General features: G+C 36.6%; 1 long non-coding RNA gene across 1 annotated transcript in view; it reads right to left on the reverse strand.

Moving 5' to 3' along the window:
• Positions 1–9,950: 9,950 nt before the first annotated feature.
• LOC141498565 (uncharacterized) overlaps positions 9,951–14,116 on the reverse strand; it is a 63,563-nt gene continuing 59,397 nt past the window's right edge. Inside the window, exon 4 of the long non-coding RNA XR_012471688.1 lies at positions 9,951–9,985. This is a non-coding gene — a long non-coding RNA (uncharacterized LOC141498565). The remainder of the gene's footprint in view (positions 9,986–14,116) is intronic.

The following is a 14,116-nucleotide window of genomic DNA, read 5'->3' on the forward strand; positions in this document are numbered from 1 at the left end:
GGGAATCTATTAGATGTACTGAATCATTGTTCAGAGTACGGTTTCTGTAGTCATTTGCATTTCTAAATGTGAGGAAGGTAGTTAGGGTCCTGCAGCTGGCCACAGCTGTTACTTAGATTCACAGATCTGTTGACTACTCAGTCTCAAAACATTCCTTTGAAGTTGCCCAATTTTGACTGAGGTGGGGCACATCAACATGAACAGCTGCTGTATGTTTATAGTGGCATATGCAGGAAAAGGAGTTCAATATGTAAAGATTGTAGGATTGTATTCAATGTGACTGAACTGATGAAGACTAAAATCACATATGAAGACTTGGAGGGTGTGCCTAGCATCCTTGTTTATGGGTAACTTTAAATGTGGCTTACACATAGGGGAGTGAAGGAGTGGCAAATAAAGGGGATGATAATGAAGAAGAAGTGGTCCTTGAAGGGATCTTAATTTAGAGAGCAAAAGGAGAATAAGAGCAATGAATATGAATAATGAACAATGAATAAGTCTATACCAATCATTTCCTTTGAAAAGCAGGGGGAGGGGGAGGGATTTTTATGGAGTAATGGATAAGATGTTGGATTTGGAGTCAGAAAGACCAGAGTTCAAATGTTGTCCTTGACACTTCCTAGCTCTGTGCCCCTCTGCAAGTTGTTTAACCTCTGTATGTCTCAGTTTTTCCATCTACAAAAGGAGAACACTGAACCCAATCAATGATCTTGACTAGTTCCTTCCTAAATCTATGATTCTATGAATGAAATGGAATGTCTCCAACACACCAGCATATCCTTTATAAAAATCAAGGCTTTATGACCTTTAGCCCCTAAAGAAATACAAGTTGCTACAACCCAAGAAAACCAATTTTATGACTGTCTTCAGCAGTCTAGGTGAATTCAAAATGTAATAAATGTAATAGTACAAGGCTAACCCAGCAGTGCCACTTTTTTCTGTCTTGTCTTTTGTGCTTTGGTTTGAGATCAAATAAGTACCAGTTATTCATCAAAAGAAGAAATAGAGGTTACTTATTAAAAAGGAAATTTCTACTTAGGCCCTATTTGAAAAAAAAGTCTATCAGAAGCAAGAATCTGAGATTTCTGGAACCCTAATTAAATTTTTCACTAACCTGTTGATTTTACCATAGTACTCCAATAAGACACTGTATCCAGATGTCTCTGGAGGAGAAAGTGAGGCTGGTGACTTTGCTCAGCACTCACTCACTCAAATCCAATTCACGTGCTTGTCCTGGCATCACCTCTCTGATGTCATGGTCTTCTTAGAGAACAAAGGACAAATATCATATCAAGGACAAATATATCACTACAGCAATAATTGAATTAGTAATTCTTCATTCGATATTCAATGAGGTATCTAGGTGGTCTTGGAGTCAGAATGGTGTGAATTCAAGTTCTATCTCAGACACTTTACAAACTTTGCCTCTTTGTATCTCTATTTCCTAATCTGTAAAATGAGGATAATTATAGTAGCTACTTCAGAAGGTTGCAAGAAGCAAATGACTTAACACACTTAAAGAGTTTTGCAAACTCTAAATATAAATAGTGATACAATTATTCAATGTTTTGATGGAGTTAAAACTTCATCAGTATGGATACTTCCTCTAATATTGCAAATTGAAACTTTTACTTGTCTGCTTATTCTGTATAATTCTTGTTCCTGCCCTTATAAGTCCTTCATAGACCCAATTCTTTGAGGCTATCAACTCACCATTGAGACTGTGCACCCATTAGACTTGCTCTCATTACGTGAACAGCTCACTTTCTTTTCTACTCATGTATGTCCCTGGTCATATCTTTTAAATTATTTCCAGTGAAATCATCATTATTAAACTGCTGCATCATTCTTACCTCACTTAAGTACCAGTTCCATTGCTTTTAAGATGATCTTCATTTTTTGTGGTTCTTTCTTTTGAGGAACTCTATATTTATTCCCTCGATTTTTTCTCTTCTTACTACTTACTTCTATACTTCTAGTAATATGATAAATAATAGTGAAAAAAATAGATATTCTTATTCTGCTACTGATCTTATGGGATCTAAAATTTTTCACCATTTCATATAATGCTTACAGAGTTTTTAGTGGACATTATGTAATATATTAAGGAAGAGTTTACTTATTCCTATGTTGTCTGTTTTAATAGGAATAATATTGGATTTTGTTAAAAAAATCTTTTTTGTTATAGTTGAGAATGTGCTGAGGGAACTATTAGGGATTAATGTTCCCTGCTATAAATTCATAAGGTTATTAGGTTTCTTAGTACCTTAAACTGTAAAGGTTGCTACAATTGCTTTACCTCATGCATAATTCTTATTTGAGAGGAGTTTTGAGAATTTGTAAAGATAGGAGAAAGTACCTGGTTTTCTATCTTGTTGATCATGTGACCTGGACATTCTTTTGTCTTTGTATCTCATATAATTTGAATTTATATGTGGGAGATGCCTCTCCTGAAGAGAGTCATCAACACTATATTTTCTGCAACAAAGTGAAAATCTTTTTTAAAAAATGAAGCACACACAATGAGATTTTATGTTTTCAACATTTCTGTCATAAAATCTGCCATCAACTTTAAAACTTTGCCTCTTCCCATATTTTATTTTCTATTTAAGAACTAATTCAGTACTCTGTGTTTTCTTATTTGGCAATGAATTTGTGATTTCTTACAGATCAAAAGAAGACACATTCAAATACAAACATGGAATTTTGGTTTCCTAAAAGATATCTTTACCAAGTTAAAGCAAAACTGAAGTATTTTTGACTTTGGAGATGCAAAACATCATTTGAGAATGCAAAGTTAGAAGTAAATTTAGAAGTACAAATTTAGAAGTAAAATGAAGGTAAGTAGATGATATTGGAAGATTACAGAGGTATACAATGTAGAGTTGGTGAAGCACAGTGGCTGAGTGTGTTTTTAAAATATTCTGAGAAAAATAACAAGATATTCATATATAATTAATTTTGGCAAATTAAATTAGAATTCCTATTGTTCTTTGAAAACAAAAATGTCCCCTCTCAGGAAAGTAATTTTTCTGTAATCAATCCTTCAGTCTTTCTTTTGTAGTAATGCCAACATAATTACAACTGAACACACTTAGAGTCTTGATTCCACATTTCCATTAGAAATGCACATATCTTTCTCATAAATATTTTTATGATAGTGAGAGAACATAGTCATTTATGACAGCACTTATTTCTGGGTGAGTCTAGTTGCTCTGACTTCATCTTCTAAAGTTCTACTTTCCAGTTTTCCCTTGTCCTAGCAAGTTGTGTCCCAGAGGTCAGCTGCTTTGCCCAGGTTATGGGGTTGTCTTTGAGTCTGTACTGATAAAGTTGTAGATCATACAACTGCTGTGCTTTCTTTTAATAGTCATCTAATAATTACAGTTAATTCACAGTAAAGGCATAAATGGAGATGGCACACAGCAAAACAATAACTACAGAAAAATTCTATCCATAGAAACCTGGATCCCATTCACAAATACATATCAAATCATGAAAAGAATGATCACAAACTTAAAATACCATGTTAGTGAGACTGCTTATAGGACACATATGTAGGGTCTGGATGGCCTCCTGAAAGTCACATATGATTTCCCATTTGGATTCTGTGTCACAGCATGTAGCTCATTCAGTTCTGTTTGACTTTTAAAGCCATTCAAAATCATATATCCTTCAGACAGCATTTGCACTTGTTTTAGAGGGAAAATATTACCTGTGGTAGAGATTAAAAGATTTGGATAACTTTGTTAACAATGCATGGTAATGTCTTGGGTGTTGCGGAGACAGTTAAATATCATACAAAGTAGGAAAAGATTTTTTATTTACTAAAAACCAGAGAAATATGATTGCAAAGAAATAATATAAAGGACATCAAAGAGATGAAAAAAAAGAAACATCAGAAATCCAGAACTGAGAAGAGCACTTTCACTGATTGTATATTGCTAATACTGAAGAGAGGAAGACTAAGAAAATGGAAAATCACAAAAATATTTGGACAATGCTGTATGAGTTTAAAAGGGCTATAAATTTCATAGGGAAGTTGTGACTTTTTAAGTAAAAGAGGAGTCATTGAGTGAGAAGGCTCTTATTAAAGCCTTTGGACAACAAAGCAAAAGATATGGAAAGGACAGGACAGAGGAAGAAGAATATCAAAAGAAATGAAAATACAGCATCTGGAGCTGAAAGAGCTGTTCAATCAGCTTTGCCAGCTGAGAGCAGGCTTCAGCTCAGTGATTATTATCTAGAGTTAGCTGATTTTATTTTATCAAGTCTTCCAGTAATGGCTATGGTCTTTCAGCACCATGTAAATTTAAAAAGTGATGAAGTTCTTCATGAAAACTTACTCACTTCTACCACTTCTGACTTGAAAAGAAAAAGCATAAAGAAACTCTACCAACTACTATAGTAAGGTTGATGGAAGGAATGGTGCTGCTATAAACTTTATTCTAATTAGACAATACAATATCTAAGGAAATGAACAACTGGATCCTTATAGCCTAAAAGAGTTTGATGAGTTTTGTAGTTTTTTGACTTAAAGAGAATTGTTATTTACATTAAGAACAAACACTTTCTAAACATACCTTTAAGAGTTATGGTTAACTTAAAGAGCTTGTAAAGGCTATATGTTCAAGTCCAGAAGAGAAGATTTCACCACTGAAGAATGGTAAAGATGAACAGTCAAGGTATTAGTAAAGAAGCAGTTTGGGATGCTGTGGATATTCCTGAATAGACCAATGAATTGAAATTTGCATCAAAGAGTTGGGGCAAGTAGGTGACATAGTGGAGAGAGTATAATAGACCTGGTTAAGGAAGATTCATCTTTATGAGTTCAAAAATCTCAACTCAGACACTTACTAGCTGTGTCACCCTGGACAAGTCAGTTAATCCTGTTTTCCTCAGAAAAGAACTGGAGAAGAAAATAAATCACTCCCCCAGTCTCTTTGCCAAGAGAACATCAGAGAAGATCATGAAGAATCAGATAAGATTGAGCAATAAGAACAGAGTTTAGTTACCGTAAACATGTAACTGTCCTCCCTCATGCGTTTCCTTGTCAGGTTTCTCTAAGTTTATCAATCTTCCCTTTAACTACTGAGTTCATTGATGGAGGAGTCTGGGCTAGCTTTATATCTACATGCTATTTTATACATATTTATTTACATTATTATTACATAAGCATTTAATTTAAAATATTAATGTAAGAAATAGCATTATTTATTTTATTATTAAACTGTATTCAATATGCAAAAGTATTATTGTTATAACTAGTTAGTTGAAGAGACATAAAACACACTGGAATGAGTATTTAATTATTATAGTAGTGAGAAGGGGAAGTATATTCCTCCTCAGTATTGTTACCCATAGGATTTTGAGTTTGAATGTAACCTTGTGCTAGTGATCTGTCACTGGAAAAGCAAGTTGGAATATGCTAAATCCAGGGGAAAAGTAAGAACATTTTTTCCTTGTCTATAGACTCTACTATAAAACACATTTGTCTTGATGCATTTTGTGGGGAATTAGAATAGACTACTTCCCATTAAATTATGTCCTTGCTTGGAGGAAACATTAAGTCTTTTGTTTATTTATGTTATAATATTAAAAATCTCATTTGTTGATTTTATATACACAAATAAATATTTCTATTAGATACTTCATTAAAATTTCTTTTAATTTTAAATAAATGTTCTGGTAAAAAAAGAAAACAAGGATTTTTCAAAAGGGAAAAAGCTACATATGAGCAACATTCCTTATAAGGCAATAGGTGGCAGCAAAGAGACCAATATATAATTCTTGGCTTCTCTACCCCCTTCCATAAGACACTTTCTGCAATTACTGAAACAAAGGAATCTAAGTTTGATACCATCATTAATCGTTCATAAAATATCAGAGTATTCAATTATATGTTGTGATTTTCAACTAATATTTTGAAAGACATTTACTATTTTAGAGAAAGGACTTTTTTTGCCTTTTTATGCATTCCCAGTACTGAGCATAAGGATAATAATAATAATAAATAAATAAATGATGATGATGATGATGATGATGATGGTGATTTGCACATAGAAAGCACCTGATAAATGCTTGCTAATTCAGTAAAAGAATAAAGTTCTAGAACAAGATAGAAAGAGAACTCAAATGTTATAGTAGCAAAGAGCCCTATACATGGGGTTACTTAATTACAAATCACTTATCTATATTCTGTGCCTTAGTTTCTTTATTTATAAACCTTAACAATCTTAAGATAACTGTAAGGAAAGTGTCTTGTAGACTTAAAATGCTATAGAAATGTGAATTACCATTTCTGTGAAGTAATTGTGCTCCTTTGCTATGAAATAAAAAGAAAAATAGTGTTTAAATAATATTTTAAAAATCAATAGTAGAAATACATTGTGGTGATTATTAATTGAGATTAATATTTTCTAGGGGCGGCTAGGTGGCATAGTGAATAAAGCACCGGCCCTGGAGTCAGGAGTACCTGGGTTCAAATCCAGTCTGAGACACTTAATAATCGCTTAGCCGTGTGGCCTTGGGCAAGCCACTTAACCCCATTTGCCTTGCAAAAGCTTAAAAAAAAGAGAGATTAATATTTTCTTTTTTTATCTTCTCATTCAGAAATAAACCCCTCTAGATAATTTAGTCAATCTTAGTTAAGGACATTGTTGATAGAGAGATTGCCCAAATCCCTTCAGTACATCGATCATTCCAGATTAGCCTGCCACTTCCATAGTGGAATTCCCGCTGGAATTCTCACTCTATAATTAAAATACTTTTCTATTTTTTTCCTTTTTTTAGATTTTTTTCAAGGCAATGGGGTTAAGTGGCTAGCCCAAGGCCACACGGCTAGGTAATTATTAAGTGTCTGAGGTCGGATTTGAACCCAGGTACTCCTGACTCCAGGGCCGGTGCTTTATTCACTGAGCCACCTAGCCACCCCTAATTAAAATACTTTTAATTTTATTTCTCTTTTTCTCTTGAGCCTTTCATCTTTTGGCTCTCCTTGAGAAATAGCTAACTCCATGCAAATGGCACTGCCTCTCCACCTCAAACTCATTTATAAGGGTATCAGAATATTCTTAACTGCCCATTATCCCTCCAAGCTTCTCCATCAAAATCACCCACAAACTTCTCTTCCTTTGACATTCATACTATCTAAATTTTTCACATAGTACAGACCCTCATAGCCTCCAGAATATTCCGTCTATTTTCAATTAGTTCAAATTTCCTTCCCACCTCAAATCTTCCCCCATATCAAGAAACTTAAACATATATGATAATAATCACTCAGATGCCACAATTTTCCAACCCTTCAATCTACTTAATTCTCATAACCTGTTCCTACACTTTTCCCAAGCTACCCATACAGATGGGTAGGAAATTAAGAACATTTATACTGAACATCCTCTTCTCATCCTCACATTCTTCAAATACTATCTTCCACTATGTGTTCTTTTATTCCAGCATCTAATGAACCTTCTCATTGCTGCTGTCTTTTCCTGACTTTTCCATCAGATTTCCTCCACTTTCATTTTCCCTCTTTTTTAATTTTCAAATTTCTGATTCTTGTCTTTATGTTTATCCACATTCATCATGTCTCCTCTACCCTTTAAAAATACCCTTTACTAGATTCCCACTATCTATCATCCTACATCTCTCCTCTATTTTAAAGCTAAATTTCTGAAGTAAGTTGTGTTTAACAGTTGTCTCTACTTTATTTCCTTTCATTTGCTTCCAAGTCTTCTGCAATTTAGCTAACATTATACTTCAATGGAAATTTCCTTGACCGAAGTTATTAATGATCTCCCAGTTACCTTTTCTCATAGCCTTTTTTTTAGGTTTTTGCAAGGCAACCAGGGTTAAGTGGCTTGCCCAAGGCCACACGGCTAGGTAATTATTAAATGTCTGAGATTGGATTTGAACCCAGGTACTCCTGACCCCAGGGGCAGTGTTTTATGCACTGCCACCTAGCGGTTCCCATAGCCTTTTTTCAATCCTAACCCTTCTTGACCTCTCTGCAGGTAAGAATCCAAATAATACTTTATTTTTGTGACACTGTTCTCCCTTGATCCCCCTTCCCCTCCTCCTTCTATCTTCTTTGCTGGTTTTTCATCCATATCACAACTATGAAACATTAATATCCCTTAAGGGGCTGCTTTTTGCCAGATTCTTGTTCTTTCTCTACATTCTTTCACTTGGAAAACTCATCAACTGTCATGAATTTCAATGAACATCTCTTTGCAGATGACTCATAGATTTTTGTACTCAAGCCTAGTAGCTTTAATTCTAAATCATTAACAAATATATAGTAGACATTTTGAACTGGATGTTCCAAAAATATCTTACATTTCACTTATCCAAAATATAACGCATTATCTTTCCCATTTCCCAATCATTCTCCTTCAGATCTTCTTATTGTTGTTGAGGGCACTGCAATCATCTCAGTCATAAGTTTGCAACCTCAATGTCATCATCATATCTTCACTCTCACTATTTCTTCATATCCAGTCATTTGCCTTACCTTCCCATTATGTTCTCCAAGTGTTTTCATAACCACCACCCAGGTATAGGCCCACAGTACCTCTCACCTTGACTCTGGAAAAAACCTGCTAATTGGAATTGTTGTTTCAAGAGTTTTTTCATTATAGTTCACTTTCTTTCTGGGATATTTTTTGCAAGGCAATGGGGCTAAGTGGCTTGCCCAACACCACACAGCTAGGTAATTATTAAGTTTCTGAGGCCAGATTTGAACTCAGTTACTCGTGACTCCAGGGCCAGTGTTCTATCCACTGCACCACCTAGCCTCCCCTCTAGTTCACTTCTTACACAGCCGCCAAAATAACTTTCCTAAAGTACAGTCTGATGATGTATTCCCACCTCCTAATAAACTCCTATGGCCCCCTGTTATCTCTAGGATCAAATGTAAACTCCTTTCCAGTGTTTTTAATTCATGCATCTTTCAGTATGTCTATATTGGTGCTTACTGCTTCTCCCACACAGTTCTCCAAACTCCATCTCTCTATCTTTGTCCTGGCTGACCCCAAATCCTGAAATGTGCTCCAATCTAACTTTTTAGTCTTAGAATTCTTGCCCTCCTTTAAGATTCAGATGAAGTACCTTCAAGAAGTTGTTCCTGGACCTTACCACATCCATTCCCAGGATCTGTGTCTTCTTGTTTGTATATATTCTGCTTATATAAAACATAAGCATGTATCTTGTTGAGGGTAGGAGTTATTTAGGTTTTTTTCTCTATTTCTTCAGTCCTACTTAAAACAAAAACAATTAATGTTTAACAATCTAAAACATTTATTAAATATTTGCTCTGTCTCAAATATTATTTAATACTTGTGTGATTAATTTAGGATATAGACAGTTCCCTTGTAACTTCTGGACACCTCCAAACTTGCCCTTCAGACAAAGATCCTAGGTTCAAGGCATTCTGTCTGCCACTTCATCATACAAAAACACTGCTCACAGTGCCCCTCCATCTGCCCCTAATTTGTTTTTCTTCATTGATGAGCCAGAGAACAAAATTAGTTCAAATCACTGGCATTTAATCAAATAGTAATGAACAATAAGAAACAGAACTGAAACATTTTATTCATTTTATTCATACTAGTTTTTTTCATTCTTCCACAATCACACATGAAAGCAATGGAAAGAATAGAAAAATATAGAGAATATACGTGGAGAAGTACAAACATAGAAAATGCACGTGACCAGGGAAAATGAATAGACGAGAACATGGGTATGTTCAGGGATTATGGAGGGAGAATAAATTCATTTCTCTAATGCTGTGAGGTCCCTAGTTGCTTCTGCTAATATCATCATACTTATCTTGATCGGCTTGCTTCCTCTTGACCTCTGATAGTTTCATGGTGTTTATCTCTCATGAATATATTATCTATGCCAGATGCTGCCCCACTGGTCCCCTGGTTATCACCAAGCATAAACTCCTCTGTTCTTCTAGTTCCTGGCTTTCAGTAGAGTCCTGGAATATAATGCTTTCCATTACCCATAAGAAAAAAATTCAATAATTCTCTTTTAAAGGTCCAAAATACCCAAAGTTATCAAACTCATTAGAACACCAAGCAGAAACATTCCTAGTTATCTAGGTAGTGTACTCTGGTTTAATATATCTGTTAAACAAACTTTCTGATCTGAGAGATTGAATCTCTCTACCATGGTCCTTATTCAAACCTAGGGATTGCATTCCTAATCCTTCTTGTTATAAACTCCAAATGCTTGGACTACATTTAGTCATTATACAAGCAAAGGAAGTTGTGGGGAAAAGAAAAAGAAAGAAAGAAAGAAAGAAAGAAAGAAAGAAAGAAAGAAAGAAAGAAAGAAAGAAAGAAAGAAAGAAAGAGGAAAGGACAGGAAAGGAAAGGAAAGGAAAGGACAGGAAAGGAAAGGAAAGGAAAGGAAAGGAAAGGAAAGGAAAGGAAAGGAAAGGAAAGGAAAGGAAAGGAAAGGAAAGGAAAAGGAAAAAGAAAAGAAAAGGAAAGGAAAGAAAAGAAAAGAAAAGAAAAGAAAAGAAAAGAAAAGAAAAGAAAAGAAAAGAAAAGAAAAGAAAAGAAAAGAAAAGAAAAGAAGAGAAAAGAAGAGAAAAGAAAAGAAAAGAAAAGAAAAAGAAGAAAGAAAGGAAGGAAGGGAGAAAGAAAGGTAATAGGAAAGAGACAAAGGGAAAAGAGAAACAACAAACAAACGAATGAACAAACAAACAGAGAGAGAGAGAGGGAGGGAGAGAGAGGAAGGAAGGAAGGAAGGAAGGAAGGAAGGAAGGAAGGAAGGAAGGAAGGAAGGAAGGAAGGAAGGAAGGAAAAAAGAAATTACCAGAGGCTATAAATTTAAATTGAGTTTTTCAGTATCAAAATCACTTAACTCTCCAATTCACATGAACTGAAGAATGCAGGGGGCAGGGGTTCAGAGTCACAGCTAAATTCAGAGGTAAGATCATTATCTTCATTATCTTCATCATGCTTAATCAGATTTATAGACTTTTTTAACTACGTGGAATATATAGAGCTACATGTTTCCATAGTTATGGATTTATTCTTTAAATTATCTCACGTAGGCAATGCCTCCATATGATATTGGTCACATTGATCATATACAGTTAAAGACATCCCAAAACGTTTTATACAACTAAACAAGAAAGGGATGGAACCCATGATTTTATTTCTATATGAGAAAGGAAGATCCCTCTAGCAAGATAAGTTCTATTTTCTCTGTAACTCAGAAGCAAGTTTTAGACACAGATCTTCCTCAATCCAAGGCCTACTCTCTAACCACTATTTCTCCAATAAATTTGGATTTCAAGGAGTATTACATGTGAATTGTATACTAATGCAATGTGCAAAACTAATCAATTAAAATAAATAATTTCATTACTGAATTTAAAAGTGTCTAGAAGTACTCTGGAAAATTTTTTCCAATGAATATGAATTGGCCCCAAACACAAAAAGTCCTCTTGGAAGAATTTGAAAAAGATGTTAAAAATGGGAGGGGGGGGGGCGGAGCAAAGATGGCAACATGAAGGGATCAAGTCTTAGGAGCTCTCTGATAAAACTCATAAGCTAAGGACTCTAACTAAACTTTAGAGAGACAGAACCCACAAAGGGACCAAGTGAGGCAGTTCTCCTACTCAAGGGAACCTGGAAAAGAGCAGAAAGGCTCTACTCCCTGGGGTCAGAGGGGCTGCTCGCCAGAGGGGTGGCCCCCCAGAGCCAAAGAACTTCAGCCTCCCGGAGGCAGGCCTAGGGCTCTGGGAGCCGCAGCTCAGAGCAGCAGGGGAGTCTCCTGAGCTGCACCCCCCGGGGGGCACCGGGCACAAAGTGGGAGAACAGCGGGGGACCTCTGCCAGAGCTAGCCCATGGAGCCCAGCCCTCAGGGCACACAGCAAACAGCTTGGTTTTTCTGCCGCCCAGATAAGGAAACAGAAGCAGGCAGAGCTGGTAAGCAGGAGGCCCCAGGGCATGAGTCCATTGAGCTGAGGGAGGGGAGTGAAGAGAGACTTCAGAGTTCTGTCCTCTGCCTCTGGAAGAGGATTTTGGGTTTCTGACCACATTCAAATCCTGATCGCAGTCTAGGCCACCCCATAGAACAGCAGGCCCCCCCCACCTCGGCCCCATGGCAGAGGGGGGAGCTTATGGTCATTAACAGACCAGGAGGGAGGACAGAGCCTCACACACTGAGACCCTTGTGGGAGTGCCCCAAAAGCTCAGAAAGCACCCCAAAACCAGGCTCAGGCTGGGAAAATCAGCAAGCAGAGAAACAAAAGGAAGACTATTGAGAAATATTTTCCAAATGAGCCCAAAAAGGATCAAAATACTCAGTCTGCAGATGAGGAAGCACAAGCTCCTGCATCTAAAGACTCCAAGAAAAAACAGAAATTGGGCTCAGGCTATGACAGAGCTCAAAAAAGACTTTGAAAATCAAATGAGGGAGTTGGAAGAAAAACTGGGAAAAGAAATGAAAGAGATGCAGGAAAAACATGAAAATGAAGTCAGCAGCTTAGTCAAGGAAATGCAAAAAAATGCTAAATGCATGCTAAAAACCAGCTTAGGTCAAATGGATAAAACAGTTCAAAAAGTTATTGAGGAGAAGAATGCTTTAAAAAGCAAAATTGGCCAGATGGAAAAAGACACAAGAAAACTCTCTAAGAACAAATCCTTCAGACTAATAGAATTCAGGGAGATTGATGAATTTAACAGAAATCAGGAATCAATACTTCAAAGCCAAAAAAATGGAAAATTAGAAGAAAATGTTAAATATCTCATTGAAAAAACAACTGATATGGAAAACAGACTTAGGAAAGATAATTTAAAAATTATTGGAATACCTGAAAGTCATGATCAGGAAAAGAGCCTTGACATCATTTTCAAAGAATTACTACAGGAAAATTGCCCTGATATTCTAGAAGCAGAGGGCAAAATAGAAATGGAGAGAATCCACCGATCCCCCCCCCCCCGAGAAAGAGATCCTAAAAAACCAAACCCTAGGAATATTATAGCCAAGTTCCAGAACTCCCAAGTCAAAGAGAAAATATTATAAGCAGCCAGAAGGACAAAGTTCAAATATCATGGAGCTGCAGTCAGGATCACACAGGACTTAGCAGCAACTACATTGGAAGCTCATAGGGCTTGGAATACAATATACCGGAAGGCAAATGAGCTTAGAATGTAGCCAAGAATGAACTACCCAGCAAGGCTGAATGTCCTCTTCCAGGGAAAAAGATGGACTTTCAATGAATCAGGGGAATTTCAAATGTTCCTTTTGGAATGGCCAGAGCTGAACAGAAGATATGATCTTCAGATACAGGATTCAGGTGAAGCATGGAGATTGGACGAGAGGGGGGAAATATGAGGGACTTAATGTGGATGAACTGCATGTATAGAAAAATGATAGATAAAATTCATATGAACCTTCTCAGTTAATAGAGCAGGTAGAGGGAGCTTTTATAGTTGAAGCACAGGAGAAAGCTGAATTTGAAGATAAAATATGGTGTAAAAATGGAGTCAATAGAAAAAAGGGAAATGGAATAGGAGAAAGAAAAAGGAGAGGGGGGAATAGTCTAAGATATTTCACATAATAAGATTTTTTTATTACAATGAGCTATTGCAATGATATGGAAGGGGGGAGGCAAGGGGTAATGAGGGAATCTTTGCTCTCATCAGAGGTGGCTAGGAGAGGAAACAGCATATATACTCAATGGGGTATAGACATCTGGAGTAAGAAGGAGGGGGGAGCAGGGGGAAGGGGTGGGGATGTGAATAAAGGAGGAGAGGATGGACCATGGGGGGAGAGTGGTCAGATATAATACATTTTCTTTTTTACTTCTTGCAAGGGACTGGGATTGGAAGGCCTGCCCAGGACCATAGGGCCAGGTGGATTCTGGGCCTAAGGGGTGGTATGGGGGCTCAGGGTTTCTTGGCCCCAGGACCAGGAATCTGTCTGCTGCACCATTCAGCGACCCTACAGCAGAGTCGGAGCGAAAGGAGAGAGAAAATATAGTACATGGTAGTGGAGAAATAAGAAAGGAAGGAAAATATGGAAGTAGCTTTTGTGATGGACTTATCATAAAGAATGTGATCCCCCGTGAAAGAGTTGCTGGTGTTGG

The sequence above is a fragment of the Macrotis lagotis genome, chromosome X (assembly GCF_037893015.1).
Source record: "Macrotis lagotis isolate mMagLag1 chromosome X, bilby.v1.9.chrom.fasta, whole genome shotgun sequence".
In the NCBI taxonomy this organism is placed as follows: Eukaryota; Metazoa; Chordata; class Mammalia; order Peramelemorphia; family Peramelidae; genus Macrotis; species Macrotis lagotis.